We start from the raw sequence: 21,784 nt of genomic DNA on the forward strand, positions 1-21,784 counted from the left end.
TTTGAAAATTTTGTCTCATGTCACTGCCAGTGGCTTCATTTTACACGGCATGTGTATAACTACCATTCACTAAGTGCAGGATCCTGCTAGGGGCTGCACAACCCGGGTCCTATCCACCAGCAAAGCACTCAAGTGCATGCAAACCACCTGAGTAATCCATTTAAAATCAATGAAGCTACTCATGTGCTTCAAATTGGGCACAAGCTTACAGGACTGAGCCTGACGTATGCTCATCTAGTGAGAGAGAATTGTGTGCAACACTGCCGAGAAATAAGAAGGCTGGAAGCAAATCGATTGGCTTTTCTGAGGGAGAAGTTACTGACTCTCTGAATTGGCCGTGCAGAGTTATTTCATTTAGGAACCAGCTCAACGTCTGCAAAATGTTCTCTTTGAGGTAAGGAGATAGGTACAGTAGTTGCCATTAAACGTTTTACAATTTCACATTTTTGCCTCATTCCTGAGGTATTGGTGGTATTCCCTTTATCTACCATAGGTACCAATGCAAATACTGTGGTAGTGGAAATTACTTGCAATCAGCAGTTGTAAAGATTTTTATCGTGTCCACTTTATTATTTGGGCTAGTTGAAAAAAACTTGATGGATATTTTTTTTTTTTTGGACCAGCTCTAGTAGTTATCCCCATTGAAACCTAGGCACAGTGGGGCCTGAATCAAAGCCCATTGAAATCAGTGAAAAAACTCCTATTAATGTCAATGGGCTTTGGATCAGGCCCTAAGTAACTTGGCCAAGGTTGCATAGTGGGGGCAGTGGCAGAGATTGACATTCAACCTAGGTCTTCAGAGCCCAAGTGTCCTGCTCTAACCCTTAAGCCATAAGTAAAATAAAACCCAAACAGAACACACGGTGGTGTAAGCAGAACAAAAATAATGAAGGAGGTCAGACGAGATGATTGTCAAGGGTACAATTCTGAAAAGCGCCCAAGTCATTTATGAGCCCACTTTTGACGATTGGATTTAGGATCTTAAGTCATTTAGGTGCTTGTAACAGGGTTGGCACCCACCTCTCAAGTGCCCCCTTCTGGTTGGATGTGTCTGCGTTCTTTAGGTCTGGCGACCCCTTTCGATGGTTGTCAGGCGACTTGTCAGACACACAGTGCTCTGGCCAAGTCCCACTGTCTGCATGTTAATCAGCACAACCCCCTTCTGGGATATATGGTCCACCAGGGCCTATCTCAGTACCCCTCGGTTAGTGTCTCTCTCTAGCCCTCCATGGGCTTTAGTCTTTAAGTAGCCCAGCACTGATATGGGGCTGTATCCCCAGGGCTTCCTCCCTGGAGACACTATCTTCCTGCAGCCCTCCCCAGGCTCAGTCTGAGCAACCAGCCAGGTGCTCCCTCAATGCTCCCCCGGTTCCTGCTAGCAAACTCTGTGGCCCTGCTGCTCTTCCAGGCAGTCAGGCCTACAGTCCTTTCTCCTCCTGCTCCAAGCAGCAACTAATTAGTGCACTGCTCTGCAACTCCTTTTATATGGCCCTCCCAGGCCCTGATTGGCTGCTTCCCCTGCAGCCACTCTAGCCTGCTTGGAGGACCTCTCCACTGCTCTTTCCCTGGGATGGCTGTGGCAGAACCCTGAGGCCTCCAGGTCTTTGGGCCTAGTCCACCCCATCACAGTGCTTTAGAAAATTGTACCCAATTCTGGGTTCAAAATCTAAGAATGTTTGTCGCCCTTGTCTCGAACCCAGGCCCACTGGGTGTTTGGGAAGTAGCCTTGGCCATCGTGTCACCAACACACGAGAGTCCCTGGGAATTCAGATTTGGGTGGGCCATCTTCCAGGGCTCCACAACCTGCTTCCTGGCTGGCCACATGGTCTTGACCCTGATTGGCTGTTGACTATAGATGCACGTCCTGCTTCCCTTCTGGCTTTGTCTGAGCAATGAGCCATTGCCTGCTCGTTGCTACTCAGACCCACCTGACCCTGCCTTACTGGCTTGTCACCTCATTTGACCTGGGCCCGCCACCCTCCCTGACCCCGCCTTGCTGTACCTTCCCCTTGGATTGGATCTCCTGGGGATTGGACCCCTTGCGTGAACTCTGACCACTGATCGGGACTTCCCTTTGACCCTCCTGATTCCCGGGCATTACAAGCCTTCATCGTATAGCCTGGCCTAATACTCAAACCTGAGGCATACAGGTTCAATTTTTTTGTATTAAATCAACATCCCTTTCAATCAGGTGAAAATATCCATCTATCATTGGTTTCCTGAGCTGCATATACCCGCGATCCATTTACTCACCCAAACGCAGGTTGTAAGGTTTAAAATAATTCAGCCTGATCAAATGTAGCACATAGAAATAAGGTGAATTTAGTTTAGATGAAAATGTAGTAAGTGTTTTCAGTTCTCCGCTGCACCATGCGGTGAGATCTTTTCCATTGTCAGCTTGCACACACCGTAACTCCTATTGAAGTTGATGTGGGTTACATGTATGCATGAAGAAAGGGCCCCAGTGGAATTAGCAGAAAATGCCCAAGATGGGAAGAGAAATGGTGCAAGATTGTGTAAGGAAAGGATCATATCACCCAGAATGAATATGAATTTACTGCTGGGTGGAAGAAAGTTCAAGTTTGAGCCCTCCACATTTGGATGCACACAGAGTCTGGTTTGAGCGTCTCCCTCAATTTGTGCTAAATGTACCTTGCTGGACGTTGAACATTTTGTGAGTGGGTTTGGCGCTCATGGAAGAGGAGGACTCATAGCATGGATGTGATAGTACATGAGCTTCCCCACGCAGCAATGCTGCCGCACCTCAAGTCTGACCTGTAACATCTTTGGCTGGTTAATTCTGGGTTCTCATATAACCTAATACACTGCAACCCTGACCTGCAGCACATCCTACTGGTCCAGCTGTAGGCACCTCATAAGGCTGTGCAAAAGTACCTGAAGCCATATTTGCAACACTCCCTGGTATTGCAATACTGAGCTACCACGCAACTCTACTCATGCACTCGTAACTGGACCTGAAACACCTCTCTTCCAGCCGTGGGCCTCTCTTCACACCAATAAACAAAGAAAACTGCAGAGCCAGCTATTTCTTCTACAGGGAAGGGAAATAGAGATTAGGGTGAAAGCCTGGCCCCCCTGAAATCCCCATTGACTTCAGTTGGGACAGCATTTTACTTTGTCAGTTTCTAAATAACTGGAAAGTGTTCAGACTCTGGTGATGGTGGCCATAGAAGTACCTAGATAAATAGATAAGGGCTGGGATTTTCAAAGAGCCTAAGGGAATTAGGCACCCAATGCCCATTGAAATTTGATGGGATTTGGCCATGTAACTCCCTTTTGCACCTTTGAAAATTCGAGCCAAGATGAATTCGTGGGTGCGTGTAAATCATGCTGAAGTGGTGTCTGATTGTGTGGTGGTTTTGTGATGTGCAACAGATGGGAGAACAGGATAAAACCTACCAACTAATTTTTATTTGTGTCCTGAGTTTCTTTTTGACCAGAGGGCTCTTGAACGGAAAGACCTTGGGCTCCATTCAGTTCCCTACTCTTACGGTAGATTCCACTACACTGGGGAAAAAAAGCCATCCTCCAAACTGAAAAACAAACCCGTTGCTAAGCCTGCTCTTGTCATCTTATATGTTTGCCACTGAATGTTTTCATTCTTCATTTTCAGTGAAGAATCACAAGAATTACGTCACCCAAGGAAATTGCAAGGTCTAAGTAGAATTATTTCTACTGTGCCCTTTGTCAAGCACTTAAAAAACATAATGCTTTTGTGATAGATGCTCCCTTAATAGACTTGTGATGGGCCCTGGATGTATGAATGGGGGCTGTATCAGCACATCCTTGTAATAAGATTCCTCGCTCTGATGGCTGCAGACATAATCACTCATGTTCTATTCACAACTGGTTGTCAGCTTGTATTATTTAAGAGATGGCTGTCTGAAGAAGTGCATTTCTCTACATTAGCGTCTCCATACATAGCCAGCTTTGCAGTAAATTAAGTTGCTCATATACACCTGGAGGTCTATGCCCTCATGCAAAAAAGCTATAGAAAGTAGGGGTGTAAGAGTGGGGATGAGGGACATCTCCCTGGATATTTTGTTCTGAGCTGCACACGGGAGACTCATTTGCATGCATTCATCTTTGTTTCTTGCAAACTGCTCAGTTCTCTTCACCTTAGCCTGTTTCCTGATAGGTATTTCAATTTGTTCTTTCCCCTGGGGGATTACTCTCTAAATCCAGGAAGTGAAAAAAGAAATGATATTAAAAGAACAGGCTAAGAAAAGGAAGACGCTGAGATCCAGCCCACAACTTGCAGTCTCAGCATGCTGCAAATTGCCAGGAAGTCAGCTAGCCAGCCAGCATGTAGAAGGCGTAGCGACACAGGAATTGACATAAAAGAATAGACCCATGGTCCATCTAGTCCCCTATCCTGGCTTGGACAATGTCCAGTAGCAGTAGCTTCAAGAAGAACTTCCACTCTGCCCGCACAGTGGATAATTATGCCTCTCACATAGGTGAAGTTCCTCCCAATCTCCATTAATTAATGGTTAGCTTATGCCCTGAACCATCAAAGCGTATAGCCCTAGCTTTTAAAAATTCTCATCCACTGTACCTGTGTGTGTTCTCATTATGCATTCACATCCTTTTTGTTTGTCTTACTAAGCCCTTGGGCTCGCTGTCTCGTGGCAGTGAGTGCCACAAACCAATTTTGCACTGTGTAAGTGGTATGCCCTTTAATCACTTTTGAATGTCTTACCATTCCCTCTCGTTGTGTAGGGAGAAGTTTAATAAATGTGCCTGACATACCTTCGCTACACCATTCATTCTTTTGTATACCTCTAGCAAGTCTTCTCCTATTTGTCTCGTCTCTAAATTAAAGCCCAATCTCTTCAAGCATTCCTCATACATCTTAAATTATTTTCATTCCCTGTCTCTGCGCCCTGTGTATTTCTGTTATTCCTGATGAGGGGGGGACCGTCACTTTATATGAAGGCACAATATTTTCAGTATTGATTTTCAACCCCATTCTTTATACAATATTGGTGGCTCTGTTGGCTGCTGGGGCTTGGAATTTCCTGCATCTGGAGCAGAATCCTTTCCATTGAACTTGCAATTGAACTGAGTGCACTGGGCATTGACAAAACATTGCATTTCAATCTTATCAAGCTTCGTGGTAGGAGCGCATGAGCACATGGGTGTCACACTAATATAGAGCTGTAGGAATGGGAAGCGGTCTCCGTTGGATGGCCTGTTTTTAACATTTTTAGCTTAGTTCAGTTCCCCACTGCCTGAGGTCTTTAAAGTTTCAAAGAATAGCAGATCCTAATTACACACAGTAATAAAGGCCTGCCACAAGGGTCATTACTGTGTTACGTGTCACACACACTTATTGAATGCTATTGTGATGGGACTGCGGTGCACTGTAGATGCTATATACGGCAAAATCTTCCCTTCCTATGGAACTTACATTGTTAATGCTTCTATGGTAAGAAGCCCTGCTGAGAAACAGGGAGTCAAGTTCCACTTTAGTGAGGATGGGGAGAAATCACTACGAAGTTCAGCCAGTGTACAGCGATCCTGAGAAACACTAAGAACTGTAACCCAAAGGCCAAAATATTGTGGTAGATAGTTGTCACAGCCAATAGTCTTGATGGCACAACCCCATAGAATGCCAACATCCATTTAATGATGCTTTGGAGGATGTGCGGTGACCATATGACTTTACGTCATAATGGCATTGGAAATTGGGCAACTTGGGCACCAGGGTATTGTAAACTGGAGTGCAACCACATCGTAAGGGGCAAACCAGAGCTTGTTTGCAGGCTGCATTGCTCTGGGCATGCAGGAATCAACCAAAAAGCTGCAGAAAGGATAGAGTTTTAGGATACATGAGTAAGCCTCTGGCATTTATACTCTTGAGTTGAATGGCTCATTTACTGAATGCATCTTCTATCTTAAAGGCTTTGTTTGGCAGCAGATTGCTGATTCCTGAGTCATGCAGTTTATGAGGCTTTAGGAGGCAAAACCCAAATATATTATGCTGCTAAAAGTAAAGTCCACAAAGAACATAATTTCCTGAGGTACGGTCAGAGAAACTGGTTTAACCGCTGACGCGAAAAGGTAAAGAGTGGTCAGTCTTGGATGTCTTTACACAGTAATGCTTAGAATAATCCAGATTACCAGAAGCACTCTGTGGAGAACACCAGTAAAGCCTCTTGTCACTTCTTTAACTTTCTGCAACAGCACGTAATACCAGTCCACCAATACTATAGGTAATGATGATTTTGCCGTATAGGAATTACCATAAGAAACAGACCAATGGCATCCTGTCTTGCAACGGCCAATGTTGGATGCATCATAGGAATACTTAAAACCTCCCCAATGCATTAAATTGGGTGATACTAGACCATGGGGTAGGGGGCAGATTTCTTCCTGAGTTTAAGTGACTTCGTTAAAGCCCCAATCAATAGCTACCTTGGGTCAACATATAGCACAGGCACCTGGCTCCAAAATCGGTTGGGTCTATTGTCAAGGAGGAACATTTTTCAGTACAGCTCATAGGAATTCATACTTGCAACTGCTGACATTAATGAAAATGGAGTGGGAGCTCTAAAGTGATCTTTTAGCAGCCCACATGTGGATTAAGATTTGTATGTTCTCTATGACCAAAGGGCTGTATGTACTGTACCCAGTAGCCAAATTTGCAGGCATTTAAAAAAAAAAAATCAGTGTTAGCTAACAGTTACTACAGCTATTTTCTATTTTAAGTAGAGAATTCATCTGTGATCATCTCAGTTATTACGGTGTGATAACTAATGGAAAATGTTGACTTTTTAATACTGATCATTGTATCAATTTTTTTCACATGATTCAAGCCTGGATCCTAACTTCTTGTTTTCTTTGATCAATGGACAAATACCCTGGTGTGTAATTAACAATAGTCCTTATTTGGTATCCCTGAAATTAAGCAATAAACAAAAGGCGCTTGACTGAAAGAGCATTGGTAGCTGCCCTGCACAAGCCTCTAGTGATATCTTCCAGAGAAACAAAAAACAACCGTCACACCAAAACACCGACTGTGCGTAATGCCTCTAGCAGGCATGAAACAACTCAATACAGTTATTTGGGATGGCCTGATATCAGGCAGACACATACTATGATACTACAGCATCTCCTCCCCTTCTCTCCCTCTCCCCAGCTCTCTCAGACACACACCCTTGACCATATCTGTCACACCTTTCCCCAATAATCATTCTGGAGAACAGGAAAAACCACAGACATGCTACTATATTCTCTTCCAATCAGTCTGGAGCACAGGAAACACACATGCTATCATTCAGATGAATCCTGACCCAGCCATATAATACCGTATCTGCAGTCAGTCATCAAACACACACAACCATAGCATAATATGCCCCTTAATTAATCACCACATATGAAACCCTGGAAACCTATGCACACCATCACCTTATGCCCCTTTAGAAATCCATTCCTGAGCATGGGAACCACACCACACATGCTCCCATCCCATTTCACCCTGTAATTCTAGAGAATCTTGAATATTGTTCTTCACTTATCTAACAATGAATTCTCATAACAGACAGGAAAAAAAGACCATAGATTAAAAAATAAAAGGGCAGGAGCACCAACGAGGTGCCTTCTGATTCCCACTCAGAGGAAGGAGGTTTTGAGAATGCATTATGGAAATTAGACAACCAATCTGCTGTTTTCACTCATCCTCTCCGCTCCCCCTCAATTTCTCTTTTCATGTAATTACATTGATTTTTTTTTAAATATAGTCTCTCTCTGCAGCACCTGCATTTCATCATCCTTCTGCTGCCGCAGCTGATAAATCCCCATTTTGCAGCCGAACAGATCATATTCTGGTGTGATCAAAGTGTGATAATCATAATGCTGTCTCCTGCCCCCAAAGCCCACTTACAGAACCAAAAATACAGGCAGCATGACAGCCCCACTTGACAGGCTGGCTACCTTTGGTGGGGAGAAGCTAATTACCACTGGGTTGCATCTGGAGTGGGCCAGGGCTAATTACTGACGACATCCAGTTGAGGATGGGCCGGGTGGTGCTACAAAGAGAGTATGTTTGGAATGGAAGGGGGCTGCTGGGAGAAACTTTGCGGTCACTCTCCGGTAGAAGGGAGTGAAGAGACTTGTAGGGAACAAGAGGACTCTTGCAGGGTGAGGGGAAAGGTTTGGGAGGAAGAAGTCCCAGGAGGTGGCAGTAAGGGGTCCGTTGGGAGTGAACCTTGACTGCCTATCCTAGGGAACCCAGTGCAGAGGTTAGGCGTGGGTTCCCCTACCAGCCACTGGTAAGGTGGGGTGAAACCCCTGAGAGAAAGGTGTTCAGACCACTGGGCCCAGAATCACAGGTGGCAGGCTGGATAGAGAGATTGGACATTTGTTTCTGTTGGACTTTCTGTTACCCTGGAAGGGGTGGGACTAAGCGTGACTTGACTGAAGGGAGAAGAGGTAACCATCACCGGATGGGAGCAACCGTCAGTGGGGAGACCTAGGGGGGAGAGCCTGCAGTGACGCAATTCTTTTTAAAAGTTTGCATATCACCAGTGATGTTACTGGTAAAGCCCAGCTGACAAAAATCACTGTGTAGAGCAGAGCTGCTGACCGCAGGATGCAGCTACAATGACTGGGCTTACCAAATAATAAATAGCAGTTGTAATAGTAGATGATGGGGGGAGGGATAGCTCAGTGGTTTGAGCATTGGCCTGCTAAACTCAGGGTTATGAGTTCAATCCTTGAGGGGGCCATTTAGGGAACTGGGGTAAATATCTGTCTGGGGATTGGTCCTGCTTTGAGCAGGGGCTTGGACTAGATGACCTCCTGAGGTCCCTTCCAACCCTGATATTCTATGATGGGTGGGGCTCTCTAAGAGCTCCCAGATGAAACATACTGGAGACTCGCAGTTTGGTACTGTCCTCATCTTTTGTAAGCGACAGGGAACAGAACAAAACTGGACTCTGGAAGAATTGTGTCCTGCTTTTGGTTGATGACTGACAATGACTCAACTGACTTCCTTTTCCCACAGGGGTTCTGCACATAGACCGCAGAGCTGCCTCATTTTGTCAACAAAGCCATTTTCATGTCAGGTTGTTCTCCGGTTCTACCTGATCTGCTTTTGCTAAATGGGAGGAAGATGGCAATGGCTGATTTCTAGCCGTTAGACCCTTGAATCTTCCTGGATGAAGCTGACTAGGTCGCCCCGTCTTGGGATCAGCTCAAGAGGAAAACAGCAGAGCCGGAGTCAGGACCAGCTCTGCGCTGTGAGGCTCAGCACAGTGTGTCTCATATTTTTAAGATGGTGTGTGTGTGTGTGTGTGTGTGTGTGTGTGTGTGTGTGTGTGTGTGTGAGGATTCTCTCTCTCTCTCATACATATGCTTCAATTTCTGCTGTTAGAAGCCTGCTAACCCTTGGAGCTGGTGGCTTTCCACACTGCCAGAGAAAGTTTAAAAAAAAAAAATTGGCAGGGACTTCGAGATAATAAAGGCCTGTTCTGATTAATAAAACCAGAACCTTAATCGTAGAAAGCATTCCTCTATGCTCCAGGACGAGGGTCTGGCATGGGAGCTTGAGGCAGCTGATTCATCCACATGGCATGATAGCATTGCCATTACGGTAAGAGAAGTCCCTTCAACCCAGACACAGGAGAGAAATAAACAAACCCATCTTGCTGTAGAAAATGCAGTCTGCTTGATGATGAAGTCTGACAAGTTACAAAGGCTCTCACTATCAATATAGCTAGCCGAGTGAAATCCCTACTCCAGTTCATTTTCTTTGTCCCCAGACAACCTTCTCCAACTCTGGAAGGCAAGCAGGTGTGATCATAGGTGTAACTAGTCCTGCTGGGTTCAACCTTTTGGCCCCTCACTGGCTGGGGGAGAGGTCCCAAGATCTGAATAAGGACACGGGACCTCTGCTTTTTGTTTTTAAACTCTTGGGTACTGTTGGGTAGCAACTTTAGTTTCTTCACACCTAAGCAAAACAATTCTTGCCCATTTAAAAAAAAAATCAGATCATTCATGGCAGAGACGCCATTTCAAAAGATCAGATCCAGTGGAGTGGTTTAGCTTTAACTGGCATGGGAAGGAAAACTTTAGCTAAGGAGATCTGAGCTCTAGTGTCAATCAAGTACGGAAAAAGAAGAACAGGAGTACTTGTGGCACCTTAGAGACTAACAAATTTATTCATCTGAAGAAGTGGGCTGTAGTCCACGAAAGCTTATGCTCTAATAAATTTGTTAGTCTCTAAGGTGCCACAAGTACTCCTGTTCTTCTTTTTGCGGATACAGACTAACACGGCTGTTACTCTGAAACCAATCAAGTACGGGAATCCTAGGGTTTGGTGGGAGGACAATTGTCAGACAGGGGTTTCTACGCCTGCCTGAAACTGGCGTCACATAGGCCCCTTTTTCATGCAGTCATTCATCTTGTCATTTAGAAAGACAAACTGCTGCTATTGGGGCCATGCTACCAAGTGTCCAATTCTTTCCTTTCCCTGTACTGTAGGTAACCTGACCAATTAACTATCGGCCGGGAATTTTATTTGCTACTCACATTGTGCGTCCATCACAGATACCGTGTGTGACGAAATAAGCTAATTTCACAGCTCTGTTCTAGTCCAACATCTTATCACATGGCTGGCATAACCCCAAACTAGTGATGGGCAAACCTCAGAAGGCTCTGATATGCACCGAAATGTGTCCGTTATCCCAGAGGCATCTGGATCTCTTGGGTCTGCAAACCCGTGCTAGAAATTTCATGCAAACCGGCCAGAAATACTTGGCAATGAGTCTTCTCGTGCTATTTCAGCATTTTGGTTTCAGTCCAGCTCAGAACCCAGCAGAGAGAAGAGATGTACAACTAAAAATAATGGGGGAGAAGAAGAAAATGATCCAAACTTTTCAATACCTTCAAAAAACATTTGGGCTGACTATTTAGTGGGTGAAGTTCTCGGTCTGCTGTTATTCTAGCTGAAACAGCTCATTCGTTCCTGCACACGACAGACTATCACCGGAGCAGCTCAACTCATGAAAATGATGCGCATGCCTGTGTCACGTTTTTCTATCCCCCCAGTTGATCAACTGCAGAGTGGCCTGGAAGATGAAGGAGCAACTTTAGCCTTTTGTGGCCATTTCAAATATACCTGAAAGACTTGACCCTGGCCTCCACTTCACTTCGCCTGGCCTGACTCCTGAGTCTGTGCTGCCGGAGGCTGGTTCCTGTGTAGCTGCCTAAGAGTACTTTGACCCCTTGTAGGCATGGCTTTGATTGACAGGTATCATTTACTATGTCATTCTGGTGGGCCTCCATTCCTAAAGAAACTTATCTGCTAGAGAATTTCCTCTCACAGATGTTACAGGATGAGGCAGTTCTAGGGTTACCATATTTAAAAAATAAAAAAAGAGGACACTCCACGGGCCCTAGCCCCGCCCCTTTCCCACCCTGGCCTTGCCCCTTTCCCAACCCCGGCCCCGCCCCAACTCCGCCATTTCCCCGCCCCTTCCCCAAAGTCCCCGCCCTAACTCCCCCTCCTCCCTCCCAGCCACGCGAAAAGGGCTGCCTGAGCACTACCAGCTTTACAATTTGCCGGGCAGCCTCTAGACCCTGCACCCCCGGCCGGCGCTTCCCCAGCGCAGCTGGAGCCCGGGAGGGGAAGTGCCCAGCCGGGGGCGTAGGGTCTGGAGGCTGCCTGGCAAACCATGAAGCCGGTAGCACTCAGGCTTCGGGCAGCCCCTGTGCCTCTGGACCCTGCGCCCCCGGCTGGGCACTTCTCCTCCCCGGCTCCAGCTGCTCTGCTCCGGCAGCGCAGGGTCCGGAGGCACGGGGGCTGCCCGAAGCCGGTAGCGCTGGCTCGGGCAGCTTGGCTCTTACACAGAGCCGAAGTCTGAGTCCGGGGAGGAGTAGAGCAGCCGCGGGAGGGGAAGTGCCCGGCCGGTATTTTTCCCGGACATGTTCGGCTTTTTGGCAATTCCCCCCGGACGGGGGTTTGATTGCCGAAAAGCCGGACATGTCCGGGAAAAACCGGACGTATGGTAACCCTAGGCAGTTCTGATGCCCGGCTGGGATGCCTTACAAAATGCCATCGCAACGACTACTGCAATTCTGATAATTGCGATCTTTTCCCTTGTCATTTTGCTAATAATCCAAAAATCAAGAAGCATACTCGATTGTACAAAAAAAGTAGCCAAATGACTTGACTCAGGGGAGTAACGGTTCCTTCCATTTAAAACCCCCCAGAGAGAAAGGAAATGATCGAATCAGCCTGGGGTTAGTCAATATGGGACAGCTTGAGATCGCGGGGGGGCAGTGCAGGTTTGTGGGAGATTTAGTGGGGCGGGATTGGAGAGCTGAAGTTGCCTTTTACTGTCCAGCGTTTCCCATGCAAGGGCTAGCGACAAGTGCAATCCTTGCACGGAGGCTGTGCGGGAGCTTTCACATGCGCCTCTGGGATCCATCCACGCTTGGAAAGTGGAGAAGGCTTTACCGGGATACGCAATGGTGCAGCCTGTACGCTCTTTCCGTGGGCCAGGGAGCGACTATGCGTCCTGGAGGGGCGATGCCTCACGAAGTGCACCATGAGCTGAATCGCTCCACATGTGAGCCAATGGTTAAATAGCACCGTCCGCTCAATTCTATGTTTGCAACAATCATCTACGCGGGCTAGGCCAAGAGTGTCTCTGTCTACACAGTCTATCAGGAGAGGAGTTTGAGCTGAGAGTAGCTTATTTCCAAAGGGAGGATGGAGTTAGCACAAAGCAGTGTCAGGCCTGGAAAATATCAGTGGTTCATCAGACCATGGTTTCCTTTGTTTCCAATAAAAAGTCCTTGTCGGGCCTTCTCATGGCCGTAGAATTGGAGGGAGTGGAAGGAATGGAGCATCCAGGGCAGTTGATGTAAAACTCTCCTTCACCCGTCTCAATACTTGTATCACGGTAATATCTGAAGGCATCATGAACATTGAATTTGTCTTCACAACCTCTCCCCGCCCCGGTGAGTTAGGGAAATATTATCCTCACGTGATTTATGGGGAACTGAGGGAAGAACTGACTTTCCTGAGGACATGACAGGAAGGCTGTTGCAGAACCAAGACGCAAACCTGAGATCTCCTGAGTCCCAATTAAGAGCTTTAACCACAAGACTCTCCTTCCTTCCTCCATGCTGCAGTCCTTAGCAATCCTCCTCATCCTCGTTGACTTTAACTGGGTATTTTGTCCAAGTAAGGGCTGCTTTCATAGAGTCCCTAAGCAGCAGTTCACACCACACATTGTAGGTGGTGGTGGTAAAAACCTGGTGATTTGTCGTAAGGAAGACATCTATTACCCAGAAAAAGAGCAGTTAATAAAAATATGTTATGATAGTTGATGATACAATTTCAAGTTACCCCAGGAAGCTGAATGGAGATCATACACATTGGATTTATTTTGTGCAGACTGGAAGGGCTGAAAAATGGTTGCTGTTGTGTACTTCACGGCTTCGTCCAATAATATTTCACGCTTTGCTCTGAGGATTTTGTTGAATGCTGCAGATCAGCGACTGTACATTTAAACCCAAGCCACGCAGTAATTACAGACACCAACGAGTTTTACAGATTTGGTGGACCAGCACCAGCTGATGGAAAGATCAGCCATGTCTAATCGAAGCTTCCTACAAAATAAAGAGACTTTGGCTTTTGCTGCAAAGGAAAAAAAAAATCTCGAGTCACAGGAATGATGCTCATGCTAAAACGTGGGATATGGCAGGATGGTTTATTCTTGCTGCACATGCTAGTTTGTTGTTGTACGGTTGACTGTGTTGGCTTAGCTTTCACACATGGATGTGTTGTTGGTTGTGAGGAAAGATGGCACACGCTCATTTGTTATTGCTAAGAGCATGAAATTACACCCCTCTTTCCACAAAGGCCTATTTCTCACAATGGCAGGGCTGAAGAACAATCTAGAACTTACTAGGGATAAGGGCCAGAAGAAGCTGGAAGGTAAAGTAGGTTGAAAACTAAGAAAAAGGGGTCATCACCCTCCCCTAAGAATTCCTGAAGAGCAGCGCTAGAGAGCAGAAACCTTCCTGAGATTGTATTGCACTCTTTCCATATTTTGGTGCCTCATTAGTGCTATGATAGGAGCATTATAAATACCTAAGAAGACGGAGAGGTAGCCAAGAGTGAGCGGGGATGAGGTGTACACCCCAATTTGGCATTGATGGGGTTCTCAGCTGGGATGGGAGAGGTGGCAGTGATGTTTTATTTATTTACACCATTGAAGTATTTATTTTCAGTACAAAAAAATAAGAATACTTGGATAGAATAACATAGTGTTTAGCAGGCGCACACACACACACACACACACACACGCCTATGAACCCTGAGACTCTGATGAGAGGAGGTTCCCTGAATACACAATCAAGTAGAAGCGCCTTAAGAATTCTTGGATGAGATTCTGCTCCCAGAAACCAGGGTGTTACTCTGCATTTTCACTGGTACATCTGAAATTAGGATCTAGCCCATTGTCAGGAGAGTTGCTGTAGTTTTCATGGAAATCAACTTGATTTTCTCTTTATCTTAAGCTGCTTTTATGTCTGCTCGGAGAGGCTTTCAAGGCCAGGCAGCTGAGCAGTTGGGCATTCAATCCCAGGTGCAGAACGACTGAGCTGTGAGGCAGGGCAGGAGGCATTGTCACAACAGGCCTGCTGTAGAATAGGGATTGTTCTTGCTGGGGGATTGCCCTCATGCACACATACAGTATAGTTCCATTGTTATGGCAACAAGCAGCAAGCTTCCTCAGAGCAGAGGAGGAGCCCAACATACCCTACGTCTTCAGAGGATGCAGTGCGGCATACTGAAAATCAAATACTGGGTGTCAGTTCCTGGCATATTTTTATACTCTCGGCTTTACTGGCTGTGGAGAGCTACACATATGAGGTGGGCCCTTGCTTGTCCTACCCGGCCCTAGCTAAGAGGTGCCCTCAGGAACCCCTGGTGGGATGGCTAGCTGTTGAGGGTGGGGGTTGCTGATTTGTTTTTTATCTGTTGTTTCATTATGGGGCTTTTCAAGCTCTCGTTGGGCTTAGCTGTGGAAGTGTCAGAGCTACAGTGCCCCAGTGGGAGCCTACAGCATACAATCCCTTGTGAGGCCAGCCAGCTCTGCTGTTTGGTGGGGGAAGAGGACCATTGCTTCATCTTTTGGTTGGGTAGCAGGCTTGTGGAGGGCCCTTGTGTGGAAGGACCAAGGGGGAGAAAGGCTGCATGGGCGTTGGCCACAATCTGGACCTTTAAAAGTCTCATCCCTCCTTCCTCCCCCCCCATCATAATATTGACCATGCAGCCAACTGGGCGGGACTTGCAACTCCCCTTTCTAGTTGCTGCCGAGGCATGTATGGGAGTGATACATCTGTCAGAGACCGGAGGGCTGCTGGAATCTCTCTTTTATCAACATTTGTAGTGTCTTATTTCTGAAGATTGGGTTGATTAACGCTGGAATCTGAAGTCCTTTCTCTAGGCCCAGCAAAGACGCAGCCTGGGCACCTGTGGCAAGAGTGACCAAATGGCCTTGCATTACTAAGCAGATGAGCAGTTAAGGTCAGTAACTATAATATTGACCTTGGGCTGTAGGCCAGCTTCTCCCATGCTGCCCTGCTAAGGTGCTTTTATTTTGACCTCCAGTGACCACCTCCAAGGGCAGTCTCCATGGTAACCCAGTCTGTAGCGCCGCTGTTGAGAATTCCAACCGGGGGACCAATGACCGTGCGAATGGTGGTGGCAGGGTTTTGAGATGGAAACACCTTGGCTAGTACTAAGCATGGATTGGGGGAGGTTCCTGTCAAGCTGATAGAAAGGGATGGACTGATAACTCAGGCTGATGCAGCAGTGTAAAAGCAAAGGCTTTGGCACTGTCACGTGGCAACACTAGTCTACTGGCAGTGGAGGATTAAGAGAACTGAATGGATCAGTTGATGCAAACCTAGTGCTCGGAGGGCCCCCAGATTTCAGACACTCTGACATACACACAAGTTTGGAGCCCCGTGTTTGTGGATGACTTGGGACACATTTAGCACTAAGCCACGTCAGTATTCCTTGCCTGAGTCCCAACAGCGTGCCTTGCTGTTCTGGGGTTCTTAGGTGACTGATGTAGAGGCCATTTTCCCTTTCATTCTGCTCTGTGACAAGTGCCAGAAAATAGACTTGAGAGGTATTTAGGAGCATACCAAACTTCCCCAGGCAACGTGAACTCAAAGAAACCCCCAAGGAAGATGTAAGATAAAGAGGTCACACGGGTCTATCTTTATCACATTTTCTATTTACTACCAATCGTTTTAAGCAGCTGTTCTTAAATCTCCCATGACAGTCACAGCCGCCAGAATAAACACAGGCGGGCTGAGCCTTATTTACCTTCTTGCACACTCAGAAGTGAAAGAAATTACAAATCCCATTGATGTCGGAGGTGGTCTGGGAGGTGGGTTTGCAAGAACGAAGTCCCTATTCTGCTTTGCTTACGTATCGCATTTATTTTTTTTTAAAGTGAATTTTGTGCAGCTGTATGGTGCTGGACCCATGGGGGACTGAAGTCCCCTAGCTATCTGTAGATCAGGTGCAGGTTGGCTGCAAACATTCCCCACAATTCTACACCCAAGTCCCGTAACCTCGGGGCCATCTCTAGATGTCTGACCTAGGAGGGAGATAGTTGATCTCCAAAACCCATCTTCTCCTCAGCCTCTTTGTCGGGACTGCTCACAAGGGGACTAACTGGTGCCATTTGTAATGATGGGCGATGTGATGTAGACACCTGTCTACCGGGAACTGGTCTGAGTCTAACAATTCAAAACACACAGTTCCACCAGATCAGAAATGGTGTTGACATGAATCACTTGTTCTGGGCTGGACGGCAGGATCATGTTCTCAGTCCCCCAGGAGATTTAAACCTGTCTTGAATTCACTCCCTGAATTTTTAAGTGGGTGTAATTAATAGTGTCAAAGTGGCAGATTATGTGCTACTTAACCCCCTAAATGCTGCTGACCAGAGAACTGGCTCTGCAAAGCCGTCAGTCTAGCAAGAGGTGCAAGCTGAAAAGCCTCACAGAAAGCCGTAGCAGAGCACAGTATGGCATCTCTGGAGGAGTTGCTGCTACACTTTCGGCTTGTCAGAAATAATATGCTAAATAATCCGCCTAAATTGTGCATTTATTCCACCGAGTAAACATTATACTATACAGTTAGGAGGCTCTTGAAAGCAGTTAAAACAGACAAGACTCCCGTGGAAATGTTGCAATAATTTTACTTTATAGGCCTCTTTTCAAGACATCAGGAGCCTGGAAATGCACATAAATGTGTGCACACAATTTATGTATGCAATTACTGTAACTCTGTGCACAAGTCTGCGTTTGTGCTTGAAAATGGCCAGTTAGTAGCTCAACTTGCTTGCGTCTCTCTCTGAAAACATCAGCAGAAGCCGAGAGTGCATGAGGCTTCAGATGTTTTTTCCTGTTGGCTATCTATGACTGTCAAGACCGAAGCTGGCAGAACCCCTGTATGCTGAGGAGTAAGGCATTCTAGAATTTGTACGATGAGATGAAACTCTTTGTTATGGATGGACAAGATAATATGAGCTTCTGATTTCTTTAGGGTGTCATGACGTGAGCAGCCTGAAGGTAGTTTGGGTACCTTAACTGTGAATTTGTATACTTTAAAATATTGTTTTTTTTTATAAGTTTAACTTTAGCTTATTTTCTGTCTTCTTAGATAGTTGGTTTTTACAAACGACAATGATCCTTTGAGGATTTTTCTCTTGGAGTTGTCGATATGTGCGCTCAACTAGAGCGGAGGGAAATATTTTTGGTGAACAATTAGCTGAAAACACACTTTGGGGGGCACTGAAGCTATTCACGAATTCGGGTTGAATTTGGCAAATACTTTCAACCAAAACAAAATACAAACAAAGAAGGAAAACAAACAAAAAAATCCAGATTTTTCCCTCAGAAATGTCAAAACATGATTGGGCATCAAACTGAAAAAACAATTATTTGCTCAGCTCTACTGTCAACCTTAACTTTGGTTGAACAACGTTTTTTATCTGGATTCCATGATAAGATGACTAGGTCTTTTACAACATGCGATGGGGTTGAAGTGGGAGGATGGGCTTGTAATTGATTTCAATTTCCAGAAGAGGGAAGTCAGGTTTCAAAATTTGGAAAATGTTGCTCTAAATCATCTTAACTTGCACAATGCTTGGGTCCAGGGAGCAAGCTTACAGAGGGGGAGTGCGGACCTACACTTTAAAAAGAGCTATTAGAACCCCAAAGTGACACAGATCACATGGGGCTGTCTTATCTACCTTATCTACCAGACGTGATTTTGGAGCATGTATATTTCCGGCCCTTCCAAGCGAAACCACCACATTGCACAGGAGCGACAAAAGAAGCCAGCAGTGAAGGGGTTAAAGAAATGCTACAAGTGACTTAAATCATTAGCAAGAGGGAAATTCAGACTGAACAATGAAAAGCTGACATTTCATTGGCTTCAACCCATGGAGCGGTTTGTGCCTTGTTTCTTTTCCATGTATTTATTCATTTATATTTTTGCTCAACCAAGAGAACAAAGACAGTTCAGCCTAAAATTCCAGCCTTAACGGGGGTGGAGAAGGGGCTGCAGGACCAATCTGTTCTCTGTGAACCATTCATCCCAACACATTCTGACTGTTGCTGGCAAAACAAACGGTGTGGGCTTGGATCTTCGGTTTAAAGTAATGTTGAGAATCCAGGGAGCTTATTTGGAGAAGGTATTGTGGCTGAAAGTTTGTGGGTTTTTAGACAATCCCAGTGTGATTCTTATAGTCTTAACTCGATTTTTGTTTTGTTTTGTGGGAAATTCAGTTATTCCGCCATAGACCTGTAATTTCAGCTGCGGTCTGTGATGGCGCTGATAGAATGCTAGCACAGCCTTGATGTGTTTTGCCCTTGCAGAGTAGCAACCGAAGAATAGGGCACAAGAGAACTCTCACCTAATGGGATCCTGTCTTCAGCCCACCTGTCCCCACTACTCCTTGAATTCTTGTCATCTTTCCAACAGATGGGGTGCGAGTGGGAGGATCCTTCATGCACCCAACCCCCAATAGAAATCAAGGGACAGCTCCTCAGCTGTTGTACATCACCGACTGCAGTTCCATTGACTTCAGTGGAACTACGCTGATTTACGCCCCCTGAGGATGTGAGTCCTGATATTTGGAAACACCAGGACACAAAGTGGTTGGGTGTAAAATCCTCTGAAGGTTTGCTAACAAAACCTGAAGGAAAGTAAGCGTTCCATACACTTGTTCTGACTTATGTGCACATGTGCCACCATATGCATTGCACAAGCTGAGCCCAAACACACAGTCGTGCCAGGATTCCCAGATATACATCCCTTCTGCCACCAGACACAGAGTGGTTGGTATGCCATTAAACGTGCAGTGTAAGGTGTGCCCTACAAATGCAGCCCTTCTGTCCCACTGAATGTACAATACCAGGCATGCCCAAATGCATCCCACCATGGATTCTGGATATCTGGCACCAGCTGGGCCCAGCAAATGCCCACAACCCTATGCAGCTGCATATACTCTACCAGTGGAACATAGAATTCCCCATATGTCTGAAATCACGCCTCTCCTGTGCTGCTGACGGGACCCTTGCCATATGTCACGGATACCATGTGAGTTGCAAGGAAGCTGGTGAGGATGCACCAAAGAAATCATGCACATGTTGTTCTGGGGCACAAAATACTCGTGAGAAAGTGCTCTGCATCTGAGAACAAACTTGAGGCAAACAAGCGGCAGTTGCACTGAGAAGCATAATATAGTTGTGAAGCAGCCAGGCAGCTCTAGCGTGTCAATTCTGGCTCTCGCAAGGCTACAGTACGGAATTTGTCCTTTTAATCTGACTCAAACCTCTCTGCTTCCTAAAGTGAGGCAAAGGATTTGCAATCCGCAGCAACGTTGTATGGCAGGGTGAGGAGGGAATGTCCTGCTGGGACAAATAACGTGCTGTGTATTAAGGCGTGGGAAAAGCCCAGGCTTGCTCTCTTTTCCAAACAAGAATGGTAAGGCAGCAATCCGAATAGGTTGAATAATCGGATCAAGTCTAGACCTTGATAAATAAGAAAGAAAAGTGGGGTTTAGTTAGGGATCATCAGAGCTATTAAATCAATGAATGTGTGAAATGATTATTGCTGGGCCCTGGGCTCCCAGAGGCAAACCCCGACCTTGGCATGAATGTCTTGGCTGAGCACTGGGGACTGGGATTCTCTCCTGAAATGCATATTAGCAGTGACGCTGCTAGAGTAGCTCCCACAGACCTTACTCTGCCTACCTACACAGGGGCCAAAGGTCACTTTTGTTTGCCTTTTCTATTGCAGCCTTCAGTGCACCCCATAGACATTAATGTATTTAGCCTCACAAGAGGAGGTCGGGAAGTATTAATAGCCCCCAATGTACAGAGGGGAATCTGAGACACAGACTACATAGCTTGTCCAAGGCCACTCAGGGAATCTGTGCAAATCCACGTGCAGAGTCCAGATCTGTTTTATCCTAGCCCAGTGCCAGCTCTCATCATCGTACTGGGAGTCTCACCATATTTGCAAAAAGAACAGGAGTACTTGTGGCACCTTAGAGACTAACAAATTTATTAGAGCATAAGCTTTCGTGGACTACAGCCCACTTCTTCGGATGCACGAAAGCTTATGCTCTAATAAATTTGTTAGTCTCTAAGGTGCCACAAGTACTCCTGTTCTTTTTGAGGATACAGACTAACACGGCTGCTACTCTGAAACTCACCATATTTGCTGTTTTTTCCTAAAGCCCCAGCCCCTGGAGGCATGTGAGAATCTCAGCTTTGACAAAAATGAAAGGCAAGTTTCTAGCTCTTCTGGTTGCAGAGAACAGCTTGAAAACATGTCCCGAGCAGACAGTGAAGACGCCAATAACTGCTCCCCCCCATAATTTATTCTTAAAAAAAACCCTGATTTTTAAGACAAGTCTTATGGTTGTTTGGACCTGACCATGATCTTTGAACACTTGGTCATGCCCCGCCCCACTCCAATGCGATACTGTTGCAAAAAAAGTGAATGCAATTTGGGGTTGCATTAACAAAGGTATAGAGCATGCAAATCATGGGAGGTGATAGTACCGCTCTACTCGGCACTGGTTAGGCCTCAGCTGGAGTACTGTGTCCAGTTTGGGTCACCACTGTATTGAAAGGATGCGGAGAAACTGGAAAGAATCCGGACGTGAGCGACAAAGATAATCAAAGGGATGGAATGCAAGCCATGTGAGCAAAGGCTGAAGGAACTGGGTATGTTTAGTTTGGAAAAGTGGAGAGTAAGGGGGGACACGATAGCGGTCTTTAAATACTTGAAAGGCTGCCATAAAAAAGATGGAGAAAAATTGTTCTCTCTTGCCACTTAAGGCAGGACAAGAGGCAATGGGTTCAAACTACGGCATAGCAGATTTAGATTAAATCTCAGGAAAAACTTTGTAACTGTAAGAACAGGAGGACAATGGAACAAGTTGTCTAGGGAAATCATGGAATCTCCTTCACTGGAGGTTTTTTGGATAGCTATGATTGGCTGGACCCCCCTGTCCGGGTTGTCACCTGATGGGCTAGTGTCCCACTGAGCCCGCCCATTCCACCAGCCTGGGTTTCCTCACCCTGCTCTTGCTGTGCCAGGCTCTCAAGCCTTCTCCAGCACACACACAGGTAGGGCCACACCCAGCTGCAGATGGACCCAGAGACACTGAGATCAGCTCGGTGTGGGAGGAATCAGCTC

General features: G+C 46.1%; 1 protein-coding gene across 3 annotated transcripts in view; it reads right to left on the reverse strand.

Annotated features, from left to right (window-relative positions):
* The window catches only part of GNAO1 (G protein subunit alpha o1), a 311,049-nt gene that overhangs the window by 60,808 nt on the left and 228,457 nt on the right, over positions 1-21,784 (reverse strand). The gene's annotated exons all lie outside the window — the stretch shown is intronic.

This window comes from Chrysemys picta, chromosome 14 (genome assembly GCF_011386835.1).
Source record: "Chrysemys picta bellii isolate R12L10 chromosome 14, ASM1138683v2, whole genome shotgun sequence".
In the NCBI taxonomy this organism is placed as follows: domain Eukaryota; kingdom Metazoa; phylum Chordata; order Testudines; family Emydidae; genus Chrysemys; species Chrysemys picta.